This window comes from Lepus europaeus, chromosome 1 (assembly GCF_033115175.1).
Source record: "Lepus europaeus isolate LE1 chromosome 1, mLepTim1.pri, whole genome shotgun sequence".
NCBI lineage: Eukaryota > Metazoa > Chordata > Mammalia > Lagomorpha > Leporidae > Lepus > Lepus europaeus.
The window spans coordinates 115,433,883-115,454,603 of NC_084827.1; positions in this window are offsets into that span (position 1 = coordinate 115,433,883).

The following is a 20,721-nucleotide window of genomic DNA, read 5'->3' on the forward strand; positions in this document are numbered from 1 at the left end:
AAGTGCCTCAAGAAAATGCATTGTAAGAAGTAGAGTATTCAGGGCCAGCACAGTGGTAAGGCAGGTAAAGGCGCTGCCTGCAGTGCCGGCATCCCATGTGGGCGCCAGTTCAGGTCCCGGATGCTCCACTTCTGATCCAGCTCTCTGCTATGGCCTGGGAAGGCAGTGGAAGATGGCCCATCTTGGACCCTTGCACCCACGTGGGAGACCTGGAAGAAGCTCCAGGCTCCTGGCTTCGGATCTGCTGGTTCACTCCCCAGTTGGCTGCATCAGCCAGAGCTGCACCGATCTGAAGCCAGGAGCCTCCTCTGGGTCTCTAATGTGGATGCAGGAGCCAAAGGACTTGGGCCATCTTTTTTTTTTTTTAAAGATTTATTTATTTATTTGAAAGAGTTACACAGAGAGAGGAGAGGCAGAGAGAGAGGTCTTCCCTCCGATGGCTTATTCCCCAACTAGCCGCAATGGCCAGAGCTGCACCAATCAGGAGCCAGGAGTTTCTTCCTGGCCTTCCACATGGGTGCATGGGCCCAAGGAGCTGGGCCATCCTCCACTGCTTTCCCAAGCCACAGCAGAGAGCTGGATCAGAAGTAGAGCAGCGGGGTATCAAACCAGTGCCCATATAGGATGCTGGTGCTTCAGACCAGGGCGTTAACCCACTGTGCCACAACACCGGCCCCCTCTTTTTTTGCCATCTTCTACTGCTTTCCCAGGCTATAACAGAGAGCTGGATTGGAAATGGAGCACCCGAGACTTAAACTGGCACCCACATGGGATGCTGGCACTGCAGGCAGCAGCTTTACCTGCCTCGCCACAGCAGCAGCCCCAGATGCTTCTTTCTTAGAACACACTTGGACGTGAGGGCAGTCCAGCATGTCACTAAATTAATCACCAGGGATGGTTTGGTAATCTACAGAGAGGCAACACGAGTGTGTGCTTCACCAAAAAATATTGTTTAGATTTAAGCAATTTTATGAAATTATACTAGATTATTGTAAGTTAAAAAAAAATAAAACACATGCATAGTACTCAGATAATATAGTATGCCCTGGAGTGAATAAATCTAATCTGAAATATTTTACCTGTCAAATGTGTTAGGTAGGAGTTTTCCACTACACTTGGTATTGTGTATTAAATTTTGACCTTCTTGGTTCATTGAAGATCAGACAGGTGTTAACGCCCGATGTGACTGACACTTTCTAATGGTTTTGGACAGTGGCTGTGGACTTCTGTTAGCTTCACTTCACCTATCCAGCTGTCTGGGTGCACCCAGATTAAATACTACCATAGCATGTAATCACCATCACAGAGTCTACAGTAGCTGTGGTCTGGCTGAGGCTATGACATAGATGTCACGGGCTGGAGGTCATGGCAGTGCTCTAAGTGACTCCTGAGACTCCCCTCTCCCCTCCCTCTCAGTCATACAGGAACACCTGTGAGTGATGGTCATTAGCAAGTTGTCCTTGGATCCTTTAGGAGTCAGAGAACATTGTTGCAAACATTGACTCTCTATTATTGGTTGCAGATTACTTACCACAAACCTCACCATGGGTCCTGCACAATTGTGGCTTATGTCTTGCCCTGGTAGCTGAGAATATTCTAGAACAGGGGAAACATGGGGAGGGGAATGTTGTAGAGTGTCCCGATCCAGGACCTTCTAAGCTGAATGCAAATGTTTTAAGGAGAAACGGGGATTCTGAGAGACTGTTCCGTTTTAAAGGAGGAAAAGAGTGAAATGCAAGCATGTGTCAGTACATCCTCAGGGCCGAGAGCAGAGGTGGAAGAGTTGTTTGATTAGCTTGGGAAGAATCCAGTGATCAAAGGCAGCTTCCCAAGACCAAGGGTTAGGATCCTACCACTTGCACGGAGGAGACGGTGAGGTTCACAGGTGAAGAAAATGACCTCCCTAAGGATTTCACAGGAGTGGCTATGGCAAAGCTGCTGGGCATCCATTCTTCCTGTAGTTCCTGATTATGGCCAATGGCAAGTCAGTGCTTTCTTCTCCCTTACAAAACCGGTGTGCTCCCTCTGAAAGGCGTGCCATGCAGCTGCTAGAATGTGGAAGAGCTGAGTAGTAGGAGCTGAGGCCAGGTCTACAAAGGTGTTAACAGACCTTACCCACGAGGAACGTCCTAAAAGGATGCATGGCCAAATCCTCGGATGAAGGACAAGTGAACTGTAAGACACAAACCAGAGCAAGGAAACTGGTCCTGCCCAGGGGAGGGGGTGGGCCAGGTACCACAAAGGGCAAAACTAACCAGGTTATGGTTGATGATTACACTGAAGCGAGGGAGTCAAGCGCAATTTTGGTAGCAGTCAGCAAGGCTTAAGTGCTGCAGTCTTCTCTTTGCCCTTGCCCCGGAGCCATCTGTTAGCTGTGCTGCCTCTTCCAGGGTCAAGTAAACAGACTCCTGTTAGGAGAGGTCAGATAACATTCCTGCTTGTCCTTCTAGGAGAGGTCAGATAACATTCCTGCTTGTCCTTCTAGAACATCCGCCAAAAAAATCTCAAAAGAGCCCACGGGGTCAGAGTGTGCTGCTTTTGTTTTCTCAAAGCCTACTAGGTAAGTATTCAATTCAGTTCAATTCAATTCAACAACCAGTGGATGGATTTAAGTGAGCATTCTGTTAAGATCGGATGGATGGAGTGTAATCATTTTCCAAATGGTCTCGGGATGCTGAATCAGGCTGTGAGGATACATCTACAAATAACAGGAAGCCTACACTCTGAACAACAGCACTGACAAGCGTACGTGAATTCACTTTTCTAGGTGGCTAATGGGAATGTGATTAATGCCTGATGCTCCTTGGGTGGAATTTGACCCTTGAAATAGCCCCATTTGCAGAAATTTTGGAGTAAACTTTCTCTCCCTGGACTGCACATTTGGATCATTTAAGCCACTTGCATGAATTTTAATCCTGATCCCTAAACTACCTTCTGTACTTAGAATCTCTGAGGCTGGCACCCAGGCATCGGTGCTATTAGAGGCCGCCAGCTGAGATGGGTTTTGGTGATGCCCATTTCCCACACCAGTGTCTGTTTTCTTTCCCTGGCTCTTGCTGGTGACTCTGCCTTCCAACCACAGACCCTCGAAGGCAGCAATGGTAGCTCCAGTAGAGTTCCTGCTGTCTGTCTGGAAGACCTGGATTGTGCTCCTGGTTTGCAGGTTGGGGACTAGGTCACTGCTATAGGCATCGGGGGTGAATCAAAAAAGGGGAGCTCGCCCTCCCTGCCCTCAATTAAATAAAAACTTAAATGAGGGGGAAAAAAAAAGTCTCACCAGGTGACCGTTAAAGTGCAACCAGAGTACGAACTGCAGCTTTAGGCTAGCCTGAGAATTTTACCAGGGGCAAAATGTGGAAATGCCTTCTTTTTGTGGTATTTCCACTGCATCAGTAGCAAGAGGAGAAGAGCTAGAGGCGACTGAGTAAAGGAGACGTCAGGAGTCAGAAAAGAGCCAGAGAGCTTGCCCTCCCCCAGGGTTGTCTGTAAAACTACCCCCATGGCCTGCAACCCCAGATTGCTATTGTAGCAAAGCTGCTGCCCAAAAGCAGCACCAGAAAATAGCCACCATGAGTGGTGACTGTCCTGCAATGACCTACAGCAATAGTAAAGTTACCATGGCTGACACTCCCACTCCCATCATGTACCTGGTTCCATGACATTTCCAAGATTTCCAAAAAGGCCAAAAAACAGGCATTTGCTGATCATGGAGCTCTCCCCTCTCCTGGAATACTCTTCCCAAAGCACCATCACCCACATTGCCAAGTCGTATAAAGGGGTGACCCCAATATTTTTGAGTCGCAGCTCACCCATGAGCACGCCTGTACTCCCTCGAGGGTGCACCTTTGCTCTGTCATTAAATTTTCCTCCTCTGCTAACCTTTATCTGCATCTTGCCCTCAAATTCTTTCAGCATTGAAGACAAGAGCATGGACCTGGCCGGCGCTGTGGCTCACTAGGCTAATCCTCTGCCTGCGGCGCCGGCACCCCGGTTTCTAGTCCCAGTTGGGGTGCCAGATTCTGTCCTGGTTGCTCCTCTTCCAGTCCAGCTCTCTGCTTTGGCCCGGGAAGGCAGTGGAGGATGGCCCAAGTGCTTGGGCCCTGCACCCGCATGGGAGACCAGGAGGAAGTACCTGGCTCCTGGCTTCGGATCGGCACAGCGCATTTCGGGGTGAACCAACGGAAGGAAGACGTTTCTCTCAGTCTCTCTCTGTCTAACTCTGCCTGTCAAAAAAAAATGAGCTTGGACCCTTCATCCCTACAGCAGAGGTACACTTGCCATCAACAGGGAGGCGATCGAGTAGTGCCCAAGAGCCAGGCTGAGGTGCGAATTAGCTTCACCTTACAGACGGGGCTGGCTTTGTGGTGCAGCAAGTTAAGCCACTGCTTGCAATGCCAACATCCCATGTGGGAGTGCCAGTTTGAGTCCTGTTTCCAATCCAGCTCCCAGTGAGTGCACCTGGAAAGCAGTGGACGTTGGCCCAAATACTTGGGCCCCTGCCACCCACATGGCTCTTAACTTTGGTCTGTCCAACCCTGGCTGTTGGGGGCAACTGGGGAGTGAGCCAACAGATGGAGAATCTCTCATGCTCTGCCTTTCAAATAAACACATAACTCTTGAAAAAGTTCATGGACTTCAAAGATAAGCAGGTTTTCCATGAACATTGAGGCCCTCTCACTAACTTGGGGAGGGGGAGGGATTACTAACATTTCTGCCCCAGATCTTCACCTGTATGGTGGCTCTGCTAACAGTACCCATCTCAAACATTTTTGTACGGAGTCGGTGGATCTGGAAGTTCATGACATGGTAGCTGTTTTTTATAAGTATACTTGTTTATTATATAGGAAGGAAGCATGGAAATCTAATTCTTCCTTCTTGCACCAATGGAAAAATGCATCTTTGTCTGAAGTGTTGATCTACCTGTGACTTATTACTGGGTGTTTAAACTCTAATCTGCAAGCATTAGTACCCTTTGCTAGATTAAAAAAAATACTGTGAATTTAACTTAAATTGACTATCAGTTTGAACAAGATTGACTTCATTTCTTTTTTAAACATGTATTTTTATTTTTATTTACTCGAAAGGCAGAGAGACAGAGGAAGAGAGTTCCCTTCAGTTGGTTTACTTTCCAAATACCTGCAACAGCCTGGACTGGGCCAGGCTGAAGCCAAGAGCCAGGAAGGCAATCTAGGTCTCCCACAGGTGTGAAAGGGGCCCAGCTATTTAAACTGTCACACACACACACACACACACACACAGAGTCACCATTGCCTCCTGTGGTGTGCATCAGCAAGAAGCTGGCATGAGGAACAGAGCCTGGAACCCAGGGATGCAGCAGCTTAACCACTGTGCCACACATCCTCCCCCAGCTGACCTTATGTCTGTGTTAGACTCTGTGCCAGCCCTGACTACAGCGGCCATAAAGCAGCTTTGGATTTGGGTCAGGGCGTGCACAGAGAGGCAGGTGTGTCAAGACCATCAGGTAGGCATCTTGAAATTGCTGCTTACTGAATTTTCTGACATGTTTTTCTGAAGCGGAAAACCACAAAGGGAGCAGGTTTTTTTAAGCCCTTCTCGGCTTTCTTCACACACCATGTGTTCTTAGGCTTCCTCTGGTGGGAAGGAAAGGTGCCGCTCTGTTGCCTATGGCTTCACTGCTGTGGGGAAGCAGAGATGCTCACAGAGCGTGCCTGAGTCACATCCTGTTTGTTAGACCAGAGTTAAGCCCTCATCTCCATCTCCTACATCACAATAATGCATTGAATGAAGGACTTGCTGAAGGCAAAAGAAAAATGTGTTTTTCTTCAGGAAGCCTGGGGTAGGGGGTAGTAGAGGAGTTTGATTCCAGGGCTCATCAAATTTCTGGTGGAACTGAAGTTCGGGGATTCTTACCTAACTCAGGAAATCTCAACCAATAGGGTATGTAACAGCAGCACGTGTCTGAGGCTGGTGCTGTGGCGTAGTGGGTAAAGCTGCCTCCTGCGATGCCAGCGACTCATGTGGGCACCAGTTCAAGTCCCACATGCTGCACCTCCAATCCAGCTCCCTGCTAATGGCCTGGGAAAAGCAATGGAGGATGGTCCAGCCACGTGGGAGACCCGGATGAAGTTCCTGGCTCCTGGCTGTAGCCATTTGGGGAGTGAGCCAGTGGATGGAAGGTCTCTCTCTCTCTCTCTCTCTCTCTCTCCTTCTCTCTCTGCAGCTGTGACTTCCAAATAAATAAATACATCTTTTTAAAAAAAGAAACGCACTCCTAAGAACCACCTGATTGGCTTGTTAAGCCGCAGGTTGGGATTCAGGCAGTCCGGGACGGTATTTCTAATAAACTCCAGGTGCTGTGACAGTGCTGGTCTGTGGATCACAAGGGACTCTGCAGCCAGTCTTCATTCGCTTGCCTGCTTGGCCACTTCCTGGTTGTGTGACATGGGCAAGTTTATTATTCGAGAGGCAGGGTGAGATTGAAACATACAGAGGTAGCCTCCATCCGCTAGTTCACTCCTCAAATGCCCACAATGGGGCTGAAACATGGAACTCAATCCAGCTCTCCCACCTAGGTGGAAGGAACCCAATTGGCTGAGGAAACATAAGACCACATAAGGAACAAAAATAGATTTCAGGAAATCATCTACTTCCAGAAAACCCTTGAATATTCCTCCCCCTATTAGAATTCATTTCCCCTCTCATTAAATGACCCATATAATGTTAAATAGGGTTCTAAGATGGGGCCACTCCCTCTGAGTAGGCCTGCACAATGGAGTGTGCATCTTCACTTTCTCAAATAAATCTTTGCTGTTCACTATTTGCTGTTCTCCAACTCACTCCGGAATCCCTTCTTGGCATGAAGTCCAGGACCTGGGAACCAGGCAGCCCGTCTGTCTGGCTCTCCTCCCCACCTCCATGCAACTTCCAAACCCCAACCTCCTCAGATACACAGGTAAGCCTTTTGTTGTAGCTTAATATGTGTGTGCAGCTTTCATTGTCAGGATAGATAGCATTTATCTGAGGCTGCTTTTCCGGGCAGTGCCTGTGGGCCACCTGCCCGATGAGAAGCCGCACACTATTAAAGTGAAAGGGCACAGTGAATGTGCCCATTCTAGAAGCTGACCAACAGAAGCAATGGTGAGTAGGTCTGGTTATAGTGATGTGTGCGTCAGAAACAGAGCACGAAGGTTGAAAAAAACTTCAGGCTGACTCTAAGAGTTAGACTTTCACAATTTGACATCTTTCTCAAGAAGTAACTATTCTTCAGGTTTCCTTCGCCTGTTACCACCACAAACAGCCTAGCTACTGGGTTTCCTCTTCTTTGTAGCACTTAGCACTTTGAGATAATCTTACTGTTGGGATTATCTGTGGCTTCCCTAGCAGTCCCGTGACAATATGGAACTTGTTCCCTGCTGTTATCCCTTGTGCCTGCCTGGCAGAAAGTACAGAGAGTTGTTCAGTGAATGAACCCCAGAAAGAAGCAGCTAAGAACCAAAGAAATGGAATGCAAGAAATAAATGGAGACTGGAAGACTAGACATTTGAACCTCTCCACTCCATTACAATCTAAAAAAAAAAAACAAAAAACAATTTGAGCTTTGATGATGACATGTGTAGGAGAAAAATAGTTCGCATAGAATCTTAGTTGGAATTGACCTGATAAAAAAGATAGAATAACAAGAGGAAGAAGCTTATTAACATACATATTTCATATATACCTGACACCCAGCAAATGAGTAGTTTTCAAAGAAGTGGCTTTGCATGCCAGCTTATATAGCATTTTCAACAAACTACTCTTTAATTTTTAGAGAAGTGACAAGACAAAGGACTTGGATCACAAAGGGTGGCAAATTGTGGGACAGCAAATAAATGGCAGATAAAGTTTTACTCTGCTACCATCTACAGGCTGATAGGGATCTAAAGGTGTCTTCAAGGGTGAATCCTCATTTTCCCTGGGGATGATGGAGGTTCAGAAACCTTTGTCTTTACAAAGCTATGTCTTGCTCTAAGGGAGAGCAGAGAGCTGTCCCATAACTGCTGCTTAATTGTCTTCAGCGACAAAAGCTTTTGTGTTTAGCAGGGAGGGAGGGTACATAGTTGGTCTCTTGCACATGTATAAATCAGCTGTCAACAGGGGACTTAACAGTCTCTCAGAGATACAGGCTGAAATTGCTGTTAATTAATTTGGGGTTGAGGGGTTGGCACAGTGCTTAAGATGGTGATTCAAATTACTACATCCTATATCAGGGTGCCTGGGGTCAAGTCTTAGCTTTGCTTCTGATTCCACCTTCCTGCTATGCGCACCCTGGGAGGCAGCAGCTCTAGTATTTGCGCTCCCGCCAGTCAATTGGGAGACTCAGCATTCTGGGCTCCTGGCTTCCGCCTGGCCCAGCCCTGGCCATTAGAGGTGCTATGTGCATCAGTATCTTAATTTTTATTCCAAGTGTTTGCCTCCACAAAGGTAAGAATTTAAATACAATATACAAGTGAGAGCAGGATTTATTTAAAAGAGTGAGTATGTATTCAGGCATGAGTGTGGGCTACTCCACATGGAGAGATGCTCATCATACATGGGCCAGAGAGTTGCCTACGTGCAGAGGGAGTAGGAAGAGGCCAGAGAAGGACCCAGAGTGTGGCCCAGAAGCCAAGAGCTAAAGAAGGTCCCCTCCCACACCATCAGTCTCTTTTATGAGCTAGGAGGTGGTGCCCTAACTGAACAAACAGTGGAGGTAGAGTTTAGTGTGTATGAGGCTTTCTGGGGGTTTCACGGTGCCTCTGGAATTTAACTTCTGCATAGCCATCATGGCATCTCCTCCTTCCTAGTGACCCGTGAGACACAGGTGCATCATGGGAGTGGAGTACTGGATTGGCAGATAAAGGGGTGGAGTGACAATGCAGGGCCACACAGCCACCAGTCAGCTTCGTTTATTCCTACCTCACTCCCTGCCTAGTTTCCCCATATCACAGGCATTTGGGCAATGAACCAATGGATGGAAGATCTGTCTGTCTTTCAAACAGGTAAAAGTGCATCTTTAAAAGGTAAGAAAATAACTAACTGGGAAGTCATTATATTGAAGCAGATCCAATGCCCTGATTGGCTATGTGTCTACATCAGCAAACTGAGTGCAACCCAGTATAAACAGTAAAAGTTTAAGCTTAACCAATCAGAAGCTCTCTAAACCTCTTCACTGGGGACTTCCCACAGGAATGATCCAAGTTAGGCTGCTGCCCTGCTCTAACCAGTCAGGTGTCTTCTTGCCTTGCCTGCCCTAAGTTTATACTCCATCAGTGAAGCCTGGAACTGTTACCGGAGAATGGCAGAGTCCTTGTCTTCATGCAAGAAAGAATTCAGGCATGAATCAGACAGTAAGTGGAAAGCAAATAGTAAGGTTTATTAGAGTAGGGACATCTGTAAGAACGGATGGGTACCTCTCCAGACAGAACCTGAGAGAGAGGGCCCAGTCGCTCAGACTGGGGGAAGAGTGAGGTTACATGGTTGAGTGGAGAGAGTACACCTGGGCAGGCCAGGCAGGTGGCTCAGCAGAGAAGCAGAGGGCTGAGTGTGCAGTCTGGTTGAGGCCGGGGGTTTTTAAGGGGATGGGCCTTGCCTTCCCCTCTTCTCCTGGAACAAATGACTTTTTGGATGCAAATACTGAAAATTCCTTTCTGAGTTTTCCCCCTGAAGTTATCAGACAGGGGGAAGCCTGGCTGGCATTGTCCCCCCTTAGAGGAAGGGTGGTTAATGGGTAGAAGGGGCAGGGAGGGGGTTTGAAGTACAGATACTGGGCTGCACCTGGCAGGTTATCAGGATGACTTTGAGATGCATATGCTGGACCTAGATGTCAACTCTTTTTTTTTTTTTTTTTTGACAAGCAGAGTGGATAGTGAGAGAGAGAGACAGAGAGAAAGGTCTTCCTTTTTGCCGTTGGTTCACCCTCCAATGGCCGCTATGGCCGGCGCATCTCGCTGATCCGAAGGCAGGAGCCAGGTGCTTCTCCTGGTCTCCTGTGCGGGTGCAGGGCCCAAGCACTTGGGCCATCCTCCACTGCCTTCCCGGGCCATAGCAGAGAGCTGGCCTGGAAGAGGGGCAACCGGGATAGAATCCGGCACCCCAACCAGGACTAGAACCCGGTGTGCCGGCGCCACAAGGCAGAGGATTAGCCTGTTAAGCCACGGCGCCGGCCAGATGTCAACTCTTTAGGCCTTTGTCACACACATATAAGCTCATATCTGACTTCCTAGCTAACATTCCCCCCTCAAGAGGAATACCCAAAATTCTTTTTGGGATAAATGGGTGGAGTTCTGTCTTCTGTAGCTTCTTCAAAGCTGACATGGGGGTTTCAAGAAGGATATGGGTATTTCCTGTTGTTATCTGTCTATGGTGTGTGACAGTGGCCTTGGAAAGATTGTCCTGCTCGGTCCAGAGGGCTGCGCAGGTTGTCCAATGGAATGGGCTGGAAGCCTTGTCTGACAACCATTTGGAGTTTGACAGCTTTTATTCTGTTAGAGACAAAATGAACAAGGGCATTAAAAACACACGGTCCAAAGAGAAGCAGCAAGATTACAGAAATTATTGGGCCAAGGAGAGGAAATAGCCAGGATTTCCTTGACCAGATGTCAGGCCAGAAATCCCAGCCCTGCTTGGCCTGGTCCTGGAGCTGTTTGGCTTTGTCCTGGAAAGTACAAATTTGGGTTTGTACCTGTCCAGCCTGATTGACCCAGAAACAACATTCTTCCTGGAACATGGCACAGATACCTCCCGGATCAGCAATTAGCATCTCCAATATTTCTTTCTTTCATAACCTTTTGTGACTTCCATACACCCTCTTCAACTTACTTGAAACATTCCATCACTTCCATTCCGGTCTAGAGTAAACTAGCCATCAGGATGAAGTCATTCTTACAAGCCATGTCCTTTCTTTATTCAAAAGAACTCTTTCCTTAACCTTTCTTACCAAGTGCACATTTCTATACTTGTGATGTTTTCCATAGAGTCTGGTTGGCTCTTTCTACCTTACTGGAAGACTGAGGTCTCCATGCAGAGTGAAGGTGCCGGGTTATTCCTAGGTCCCTACAAATCCCTTATGTAATCTAGGAGATGAAGGAAGGCCCATTGTTGCTTTGTAAAGATTTTGAGAGACCAAAGCGTGGAATAACTTCCTTCAGGAGAATTTTGGCCATTTCCTGAGACCTTTCAGTCCTGGTTTTGGGAAGGCTTCTACCCATCCAGAAAATGTATCTATAAGTACAAGCAGGTACCTATAGCCTTGACAGAATAAAATCTATTTGCCAGCCTCCCCCGGGGTAAGTTCCCTTTTACTGCATAGGTTTAATTAAAGGTGGAAGTCAAGACCCCTAGGAGTTATTTTCTCTTGTCCTTACCTAGTTCTAGAGCTCTGGTTAAGGTGATCAGTTCTGCTAACTGAGCAGAAGTTCCTGGGGGCAGAGCACGAGCTTCAGTAACGTGCCATGCCGTAACTGTTGCATACCCTGAGAAGCAGGTTCCACCTCAGACAAAGCTGTTTCCATCTGTGAACCAAACTTCATCTACGTTAGTCAGGAGGCTGTCTTTTGGGTCCCTTCTGCTGGCATAGATCAAGTCTATAGTCTCAGTACAGGAGTGGAGGAGACCACTTTCCCCTGGAACTGGCATTAAGGTAGCTGGATTTAAAGTGGAGCAATGCATTGTTTTTACTTGAGGGTTTTCTAGAAGGAGGACCTGATATTTTAGTATTCTACTATCTGTGAGCCAGTGAGAGCCCTTTTGCTCTAATAGAGAATTTATTTGATGTGAGGTATAAAGGGCGATATCCTGTCCCAATGTAATTTTAGATGCCTCCTCTGTCAGCAAGGCAGCTGCTGCTATTATCCTTAGGCAATGAGGCCATCCTTGTGCAACCGTGTCTAAGGTTTTAGAAAAGTAGCCCACAGGTTGCTTAACAGGTCCCAGATCCTGTGTTAACCCTCCTAAGGGGACTCCCTGTCTCCCAGTGACATACAGATGGTAGGGTTTCTCTGGGTTTGGCAGTCCTAGTGCAGGGGCTTTAGTCATAGCATCCTTTAGCTGAGCAAAGGCTGTGGTTTGCTCTTTATGCCAAAGGAGGGAGCTCTGCTTTGGCTCCCTGTTGAGAACCTGGTTTAGGAACTGTGCTATTTCCGTGTATCTAGGAACCTGTAACCTGACAGAGAAAAGCTGGGACTGCCTGAAGTTTGCAGAAGTAGGAATTAGCTGCATGGCCCATATCCTCTCTGGGGCTGGTTTTCTCTCCCCAGGGGTGAGGATAAGGGTTAAATAATTAACTCTCTAATGGACTGACTATGCTTTTTTCTCTGGATACCTAGTAGTTAGTTTTACAAGGAAGTTAAGCCAATGTTCAAAACCAGAGTCTCAGGCTGGGAAAGGAAACAGACTAGTAAATCATTTACATTTAACCATCTACATTTTGGATTATTGTGCACCCCCCTCAGAGATAGGCCCTTTAAGTCCTCAGTGAGGATCTATCCAAATAGGTGCAGGACTATCTAAGTTAGCTGTTACTGAAAGCCCTGTTTTTTTTAGGAACTGGCAGGAAGGGCTTTCTAAGCTTAATACTATTTGGATAGACTTTTAAGGGCTGGCTGGGTGTGTGAGGCCCAGACCTCTCCATGGGGTGCTGGAAGAGAATTGCAAGAGAAGTGAATTCCTTTAAGGGAGGCACCCTGTTGACTTGCATTACATGGCTGGACTAGGAGGAGAGCTGAATAGGAGGCTGGTACAAATAGGCAACTTAGGTTTCACTGACCCTAGGCCATCCCCTCAATAGCAGTGGCTACAGTTGGAAGCTGGGCAGAGGCTGGGCAGAGCTAAAGGCTTTTTAGCTCAGGACCACAGGGTCTGCAGTTCTGAAATAGGAGTCCTTCAACACCCAGGGCAGTTCTGTGTCCAGTGGCCTTGCTCTTGGCAGAGCTGACAGAAGGCGGTTTCTGTCATGACAGCTGCTTGCCCAATGCCCTGGCTCCTCATATCGGAAGCAGGTGCTGTTTGGGGTGCACTGGTCTTGTTGAGTCTCCTTGACGGCAGATCACCATGAAAAGCAGCCATTGATTGGCCTGTTGCCTATCCTTACATTGCTCCTGCTGTGAGCTTGCTCCTCATTCTCCTGGTCTCTAATAAAGTAGACCATGGAGGCAGCCTATATGATGCTAGTCAAAGGGGTGCTCAACCCAACCCTGATTTTTGAAGACTTCTTTAATATCATCAGGGTGACATAGAAACTATGGTCAGCTGGCGCTGTGGCTTATCGGCTAATCCTCCACCTTGCGGCGCCGGCACACTGGGTTCTAGTCCCGGTTGGGGCACCGGATTCTATCCCGGTTGCCCCTCTTCCAGGCCAGCTCTCTGCTATGGCTCGGGAAGGCAGTGGAGGATGGCCCAAGTCCTTGGGCCCTGCACCCACATGGGAGACCAGGAGAAGCACCTGGCTCCTGCCTTCGGATCAGCGAGATGCGCCGGCCGCAGCAGCCATTGGAGGGTGAACCAACGGCAAAAAGGAAGACCTTTCTCTCTGTCTCTCTCTCACTATCCACTCTGCCTGTCCAAAAAAAAAAAAAAAAAAAAAAAAAAAAAAACTAGGGTCATGGGCAAATTTTGACACTTAGTATTTTCCTGTGAGATGAAACCATGCCCATGAGGACAACTATGACCTTTTAGGTAAGATCAATGCTGGTCACCTGCTTTTATACTTTGAGGTCATTAGAACAACTTTCTATTTTCCCCTCAATTTGGTTTAAAAGGGGAGTTCTGCCCATTTACCGCATACACAGAAAAATCAATCTAATTGTAACATTTTATAGTTTAACCGCTCTCTCTCTCTCTCTCTCTTTTTTTTTTTTTTTTTTGCTATGCTGCTTGGTTCTCTATACTGTGGCCAGGCATTATTATAGAAAAGGTCAATCATTCCTTATGTAAGGTCTGGGGATCAAACCGTACATCACAGTGGAGAGTCCTGCAGAACAGTAGTAATTTCCCTTCTGGAAGAGAAAAGAGGAGAAATGAGGCAGCAAGTCAGGTCTCTCTGGTTGCTGCCATGCAGTGGGAGTGCTGGTGCTGCCACAAGATCCTAGTTGTTCCTTTGCTTTGGTTCTATACTCAGAAGTGGGGTTGCTGGATCAGAAGGTGGTTCTATTCTTACTTTTGAGTACACCACTTTTCCTAACTGGTGTACCAGTCCTACTGTTCCTGGAGAAGCAAGGGTTCTTGTCTTTGTGCAAGAAAGAATTCAGGCGTGAGACAGAGAGCAGGGGAAAGCAACATAGCAAGGTTTATTAGGGTAGGGACATCTGTAAGAATGGATGGGCACCTCTCCAGACAGGACCTGAGAGAGAGTGCATAGTACACATTTAGGCTGGGGTTTTTAAGGGGATGGGTCTTGCCTTCCCTCCCCTTCTCCTTCTTCTCCTCCCGAACAAAGGACTTGTTGGATGTAAATATGAAAAATTCCTTTCTGAGTTTTTCCCATTGAAGTTATCAGACAGGGGAAGCCCCACCTTAGAGGAAGGATGGTTATCAGGCCAGGTAGAAGGGGCAGGACCCTGGAAGGTCACCAGGATCTGGAAGGTTATCGGGATGACTTTGAGATGCGGATGCTGGACCACTGTAGATATCAATTCCTTAGGCCTTTGTGTCACACCCATAAGCTCATTTCTGTCTTCCTACCTAACAACTGGGAAGTCATTATACTGAAGCAGATCCAATGCCCTGATTGGCTATGTGTTTACATCAGCAAACTGAGTGCAACCCCGTATAAACAGTAAAAGTTTAAGCTTAACCAATCAGAAGCTCTCTAAACCTCTTCACTGGGGACTTCCCACAGGAATGATCCAAGTTAGGCTGCTGCCCTGCTCTAACCAATCAAGTGTCTTCTTGCCTTGCCTGCCCTAAGTTTATACTCCATCAGTGAAGCCTGGAACCACATATGGACTGGCACTGCCCAAGTCATGAATCATTGTCTGCTCGAATAAATTCTTAAGATTTTAATGTGCCTAACTTGATCTTCTAGCATGGCCAATTTTGGATTGTTCAAGTCCAGAGCTCTCCTTGCGTATGTCTGTAAGTTCTTAGGGCTGTGTCACCCCACTTAGACTCCTAATGTGAAAATACTGTCCCCACTGGCTCCAATGCTCATGAAAAATCCACCCTTTTCTCCAGTGTGAACAGTCTTCCTTCTCTTGTTAGTAAACTTCTCTGCAGATGGAGAGTGCAAAGAGGGCCACAGTGTGAAACAGCTCTTCTGTGCCCCAGCAGCCTCCTCCTTCGCCCTGACTCTGCACTGGGAATTCCTCTCCTGGCTTCCTGCAGAGCTGTTCCCTGAGTCTTCCCAAGGGCTCTCTCCCTCTGTTCTGGCAGCACATCAAAGGACTGACTCCAGATAAAAACTGTTTTCCCTAGAACGGATCCTAGAGACCAGGATGGCCTCCACATCATTGCAGGAGTCACTACCTGAATGGCAGTACCCCTTAAAGCAGGAAGGCCAGGGTATGCAGGGAGAAATGGCCCTCAGCGGAATTTTTGCATTCTTTAAAGCAAACTTCCTGGGGTATCTGATTCTCATTCATTGTCTTTGAGCATTTTACAAGTCTGTCAATTGCAGATAACTGATGACAAGGCAAATAATTCTGTCAGGTACAAACCTCTGGGATCCCAGGAGGAAAAAGTTGATATAGCAGCGTTTGCAAATTCTTTTCCGTGTCCCTGTTTTTAAACCTTTTTTTAACTGGCTGTAACATTCTCTTCTGGTTCCCTCACTGAACTAAGGTGTTAAGTAAAATTTTTGACACATTTCCGTTTTATAGCAGCATGGGAGTCGTGATCTTAGATTTTTTGAAAATTATCTTTCTAGTGTGTCAAACAGGAGTCTGGGGAAATTGATAGCACACTCAAACGGGAAATTGCAGTGTTTGATAAAAGGAGTAGGGTTAGGGTGTGGGCTGAGTTAAGCAAACCAGAGGTGGTGAAGTAGCTGAAGAGCAACGGAGGGAACTAGGGCTGCCTCTGGGGCTCTGGACCTCAGAGGGAGCTTCAGCTACAGTCAGGGGACACAAACCACAGCCTAGCAGGAAAAGGGCAGGAGAATGTCATGATTTTTCTCACCTCTGTCCTCTAAACCCCACGAAGCCTGAAGCCCAAGGTAAGGGAGACAGGGTGGTACATTCTAGCTTGATTACCATTGCTTTTTCCACTCTCTGGTCAAACCAGCTTGACCTGGATTGTAAATTTCTGGTGAACCGGGACAGACTGATCCAAGTCTGCTATATAAACATTTTTTAAAATAAATGATTAAAATATGATTATGCTTGCATCTACATGGGTATAGCTTTCTGCTAAAGTCCTCTAAGGATTCTGGACTTAAAAAGCAAAACGTTGCTACCCTTTAAATGTGTTATTGTATATTCATTCTCTATTGGGTGGCGGCTCAATGAATATACTTTAGAGAAAAGAAATAACACTTTGTAAAACAGTTGATTGCTTTCTGGGACAGTCTCTCTCTGCTGGGCCTTTGTGCTTCACACAAATCATTGTTCAGCTGAGCACCATGACATGTGCAGGCAGGAAGCAGCAGCAGAAGGGGTACTGTCTCTCGGCAGACAGGGGCTGAGAGAACCCAATAATGCTGAGAGGGAGAAGAATTGGGAGCTAAGGGTACGTAGAAGAAGAAAGGAGGAGAACGGCATGAGTACCTGAGCAGAGCTGTGCACATGGGTGGACTATTTGCAGGATGCCCAATAATCCATTTTAAGCCATTTTCTCTTCAAACCTTTGGCAAAGCTGCTTTGAGCAAAATATGCACATGAGTAGTTCTGATAAAATCCCAATAAGGGAATAGTAAAACCCAGTGATGACAAAAAATAGATGCCATTTATTGAGTTTCTGGAATGTTCCAGATACGGTGCTAATGCAGTTATACTGTGTCACAGCAATCCCGTGAGACAGATAGGCACCTTTTTTAGGTAGGGAAGAAGACTGAGGCCTCTCTAAAGGATGCTCAGTAAATGGCAAAGGCGGAATTTGAAACCAGAACCCATGTTTTTTTCATTAGATTACACTGCTTCCATGTAGAAGCATCTGTATAAAGCTGTCGTCTAGTGTCTACACTAAAGGACGTTGATGAAAAGCCCCTCTTCCTTGAAGGCTGCCCCCTTCACAGTAAAGTTGTCGTACCCAGTGAAAGTTTTTCATGTTAAGTCAGGCCTGCCTCCCGTAGTTTCCAACCGCTCTTCTGTCTGCTGTCCAGGATACCTGGTACAAAACTAACCCATCTTTCATGGAGCAGGCTGGTATTATGTATTGAAGAGTACCAGAACAAGCTACCTGACACCATGTGTTTTTAACAAATGCTTTTAAAAAACTTTATTGATTTATTTGAAAGGCAGAGTTACAGAGAGACAAGGAGAGACAGAGAAAGACTCTTCCATCCGCTGTTTCACTCTCCAAATGGCTACAATGACCAGGGCTGGGCCACACCAAAGCCAGGAGTCAGGAACTTCATCTGGATCTCCCATGTGGGTGTAGGGGCTCAAGGACTTGGGCCATCTTATGCTGCTTTCCCAAGAGCATTAGCAGGAAGCTGGATCTAAAGTGGAGCAGCCAGGACTGGAACCAGTGCCGATATGGGACGCCGGCACTGCAGGCAGCGGCTTAACCTGACACACCACAATGCAGGCCTCAGCATATGCATTTAAAAAAACTATTTATTTATTTGAAAGGCATGGTGATACAGATTTTGATGGGGTTGAGAGGGGTGGTGGGGAGAGCTCTTCTATCCACTGGTTAGTCCCCAAATGGCCACAAAAGTCAGAGCTGGGCCAGGCTGAGCCAGGAACTCTACCCAGGTCTCCCATGCAAGTGGCATCCTTTACTGCCTTCCCAGGAGCATTAGTGTGGAGCTGGATGGGAGCTAGGGCACCTGGGTCTCAGACCAGCACTCCATATCGGATGAGACAGCCCAGTGGCAGCTTATCCTTTGTGCCACAAAGCCTGCCTCTCATTATTTTGAGTTTAAGGCCACTGAAAACCAGTAGATGCAGGAAAAGCTCTAAAAACAGACATGTTTTCCTTTAAAGGAAATTTCCACTTGTAAAGGAGACTCAGAGTTCTCTTCTTTTTTGTGACATTTCTCTAAAAACTTACTGTCCCCCCAAAAATAAATTAAAAATTAAAAAAAAACCCTTCCTGTTTCTTGTTGAATATGTTATGTAAGCTGGAATTCACAGCCACCTTCTGAGAATTACTCATTCCCTGGGCATCTCCGTGTATATATGAAATATACAGTCAACTTCTGCTTGTCTTTCTCCTGCTAACTTGCTTTTTTGTTACAGCAACCTGTTCAACTAAGGACTTCTGCTGCTTAAAGAAAAATTATTTTTCCTCTTCTCCCACCCCAGCCACCTACAGGCATCATTTCCAGGTGGCCAGTGTTGCCCTTTGTGCTAAACACTGCTTCACTAACAGAGCCTAAAAAGACTCTCATCTCATTTCTTATGTTTTTATATAACTCAAGAACTGACTGATAGACACAGGAAACAAATTCTGAATACAGGCAGGTAGGAGAAGGGGCCCCAAGGGAGAAGGACACACTCAGCAGAGTCACAGGAGGGAGGAGACTGCAGGAGCCTGGACCACTGCAGACCTGTTTGAGCACGCTTATCAACTTCACTATGCAAAACCAGTTACTCCGGCTCTGACCTCTGAGCACCTAGCAAGGAGAACTTCAGTTTCACTCTGTTAACATATCTATGCAAAAAAGGTGATTCTGGCAGATGCTCCCTGGGTAGCTCATAGGTTTTCACTTTATTAGCATAGATAGCCACCAGTCAGGGAAAGTTCCCCATTTTAAAACAAATAAAACAGTTGGTGTGTGTGGAGGGACATGGGGACCTGCAGGTTGTGGCTTAGCTGCATAAGCCGCTGCCTGCAGTGCCAGCATCCCATACTGGCATGGGTTCAAATCCCAGCTGCTCCACTTTGGAGCACCTGAGAAAGCAGCAGAAGATGGCACAAGATCTTGTGTGAAGAGTCAAATGGGTTTAATAGGCAGTCTGGAAATTGAGGGTGGCAAATGTTCCCCCAAAAGCTATCCTTAGCAAGGTCAGAAGGGCCTGCCTCCCACTCCTTGGGAGCCTTCAATTTTATGAGAATAGCAAAGGAGCGGTGACTCCACTCTTCTGAACTCCCAGTTTATTGTGAAAACAAATTAGGTATCCTGCCCTTGTGATGGCTCTTTTGTTTTATAAAGAGCAAGCCAGACAGGATAAAGCATGGATCAGGTCTTTTGATGAGTTTTGTCCCTGCCTTGTAACTGAATGTCAATCAAATTTGTGCTTAAAAACTGACTGCCACGGACCACTTCGGGGGTATTTCCTCCCTTGGAAGCCCCTCTCCATGCTGCTCTGCTTGGAAGTCTTTGACTCTAATAAATCTTGTTTTTAAGTCTCTCTGCATGGTCCCCTTGGAAAGTCTTCTTCCATATGAGACAAAGAACTGAGGTAATTTTTCCACAGTCATTTTCCTGCAACATTTGGGTCCCACATGAGGGACCTGGATGAAGCTCGCCTGGCCATTACAATGAAGTGTAATTTTATACTAGAAACTCATGGAGATGTACAAGGGGGCTTCAGAAGATTCGTGGAAAATTCCCATTGTAATTTCATTTTCCATCAATTTTTTGAAGCCTTTGTGTGTGTATAGGTTGAGCATTCCTAATCTGAATGCAGGGGCACTACAAATAAAACTACCTGCAAGCTTTGTGTATAAGGTGGAGCTTGAGGCTGGCCAGTGGGGCTGGGAGTCTGTGGGCCTCTTCAGACATAGGCAGAATGTCCTTCACAAGCAAGCTGCCAGCCGTGGCTGGAAAGCCTGTCTCCAAACCAACTGGCATCTCCCCCACTAATAGTTTCTTGTGCCTAATGTATGACCTTGCAGCTTTAAATCACACCTCCAGGGTGGCTGCAATCTTTCAGAGCTGGCGGGAGAAGGGGCTGAGCACCTGGGGAGAGTTGGAACAGCTCCAAGAGACTCTGGTTCTCTTGCTTGACCTTGTGGTTTCAAACTATGCCTTCAAGTTAGTTGCAGTCTACCACTCGGAGCTAGCAGAGCCCCTAAGGAGACAGTCTCCAGGAAACCCCTGCTCCCCCCTGTTGTTGTGGATTCGTTCTGAGAGGAGTGTGGAGGGGGCAAGAGGCATGGAGTCATCACAAAGACCCCAGGAGTCGGGTGAAAGCAGGCTTGAGGTGAGCAGCCAGCGGACTCTTATTTCAGTTGGTACAGCAGCTTATATAGCAGAGGCAGCCAATCAGGTCAAGGGGTGGTTTATGCCCTAACCAATCACATCCTGTTGCCAGGCAGGCTCCGTTGCCAGGTGGGTTCTGAAGCCATTCCTGAGTAACTGATGCTGGCTTGACAGTGGCCATCTTGGCATGGCCTTCTCATTCCACCACACCCCCCTATCTCCATGAGCCCCAAGCCAATCAACAGACATATGTGAAAACCCCTGTCTAATAGGCACCTCCAATAGAATAACCCAGTGACCAGACACTAATGCCTTAAAAACCTGGGACACTTTCTCAAAGCCAGTGTCAGGCTCGGGCACTCCGCCTGATCTCCTCTCAGACCAGATGTTTTCTCTGTCGCTTGCCAATTGAATAAAAGTTTCTGCCTCTTTGCAAATTGTTTCCTAGCTTTTTTCTATACTAAGCTGAGGAAAAG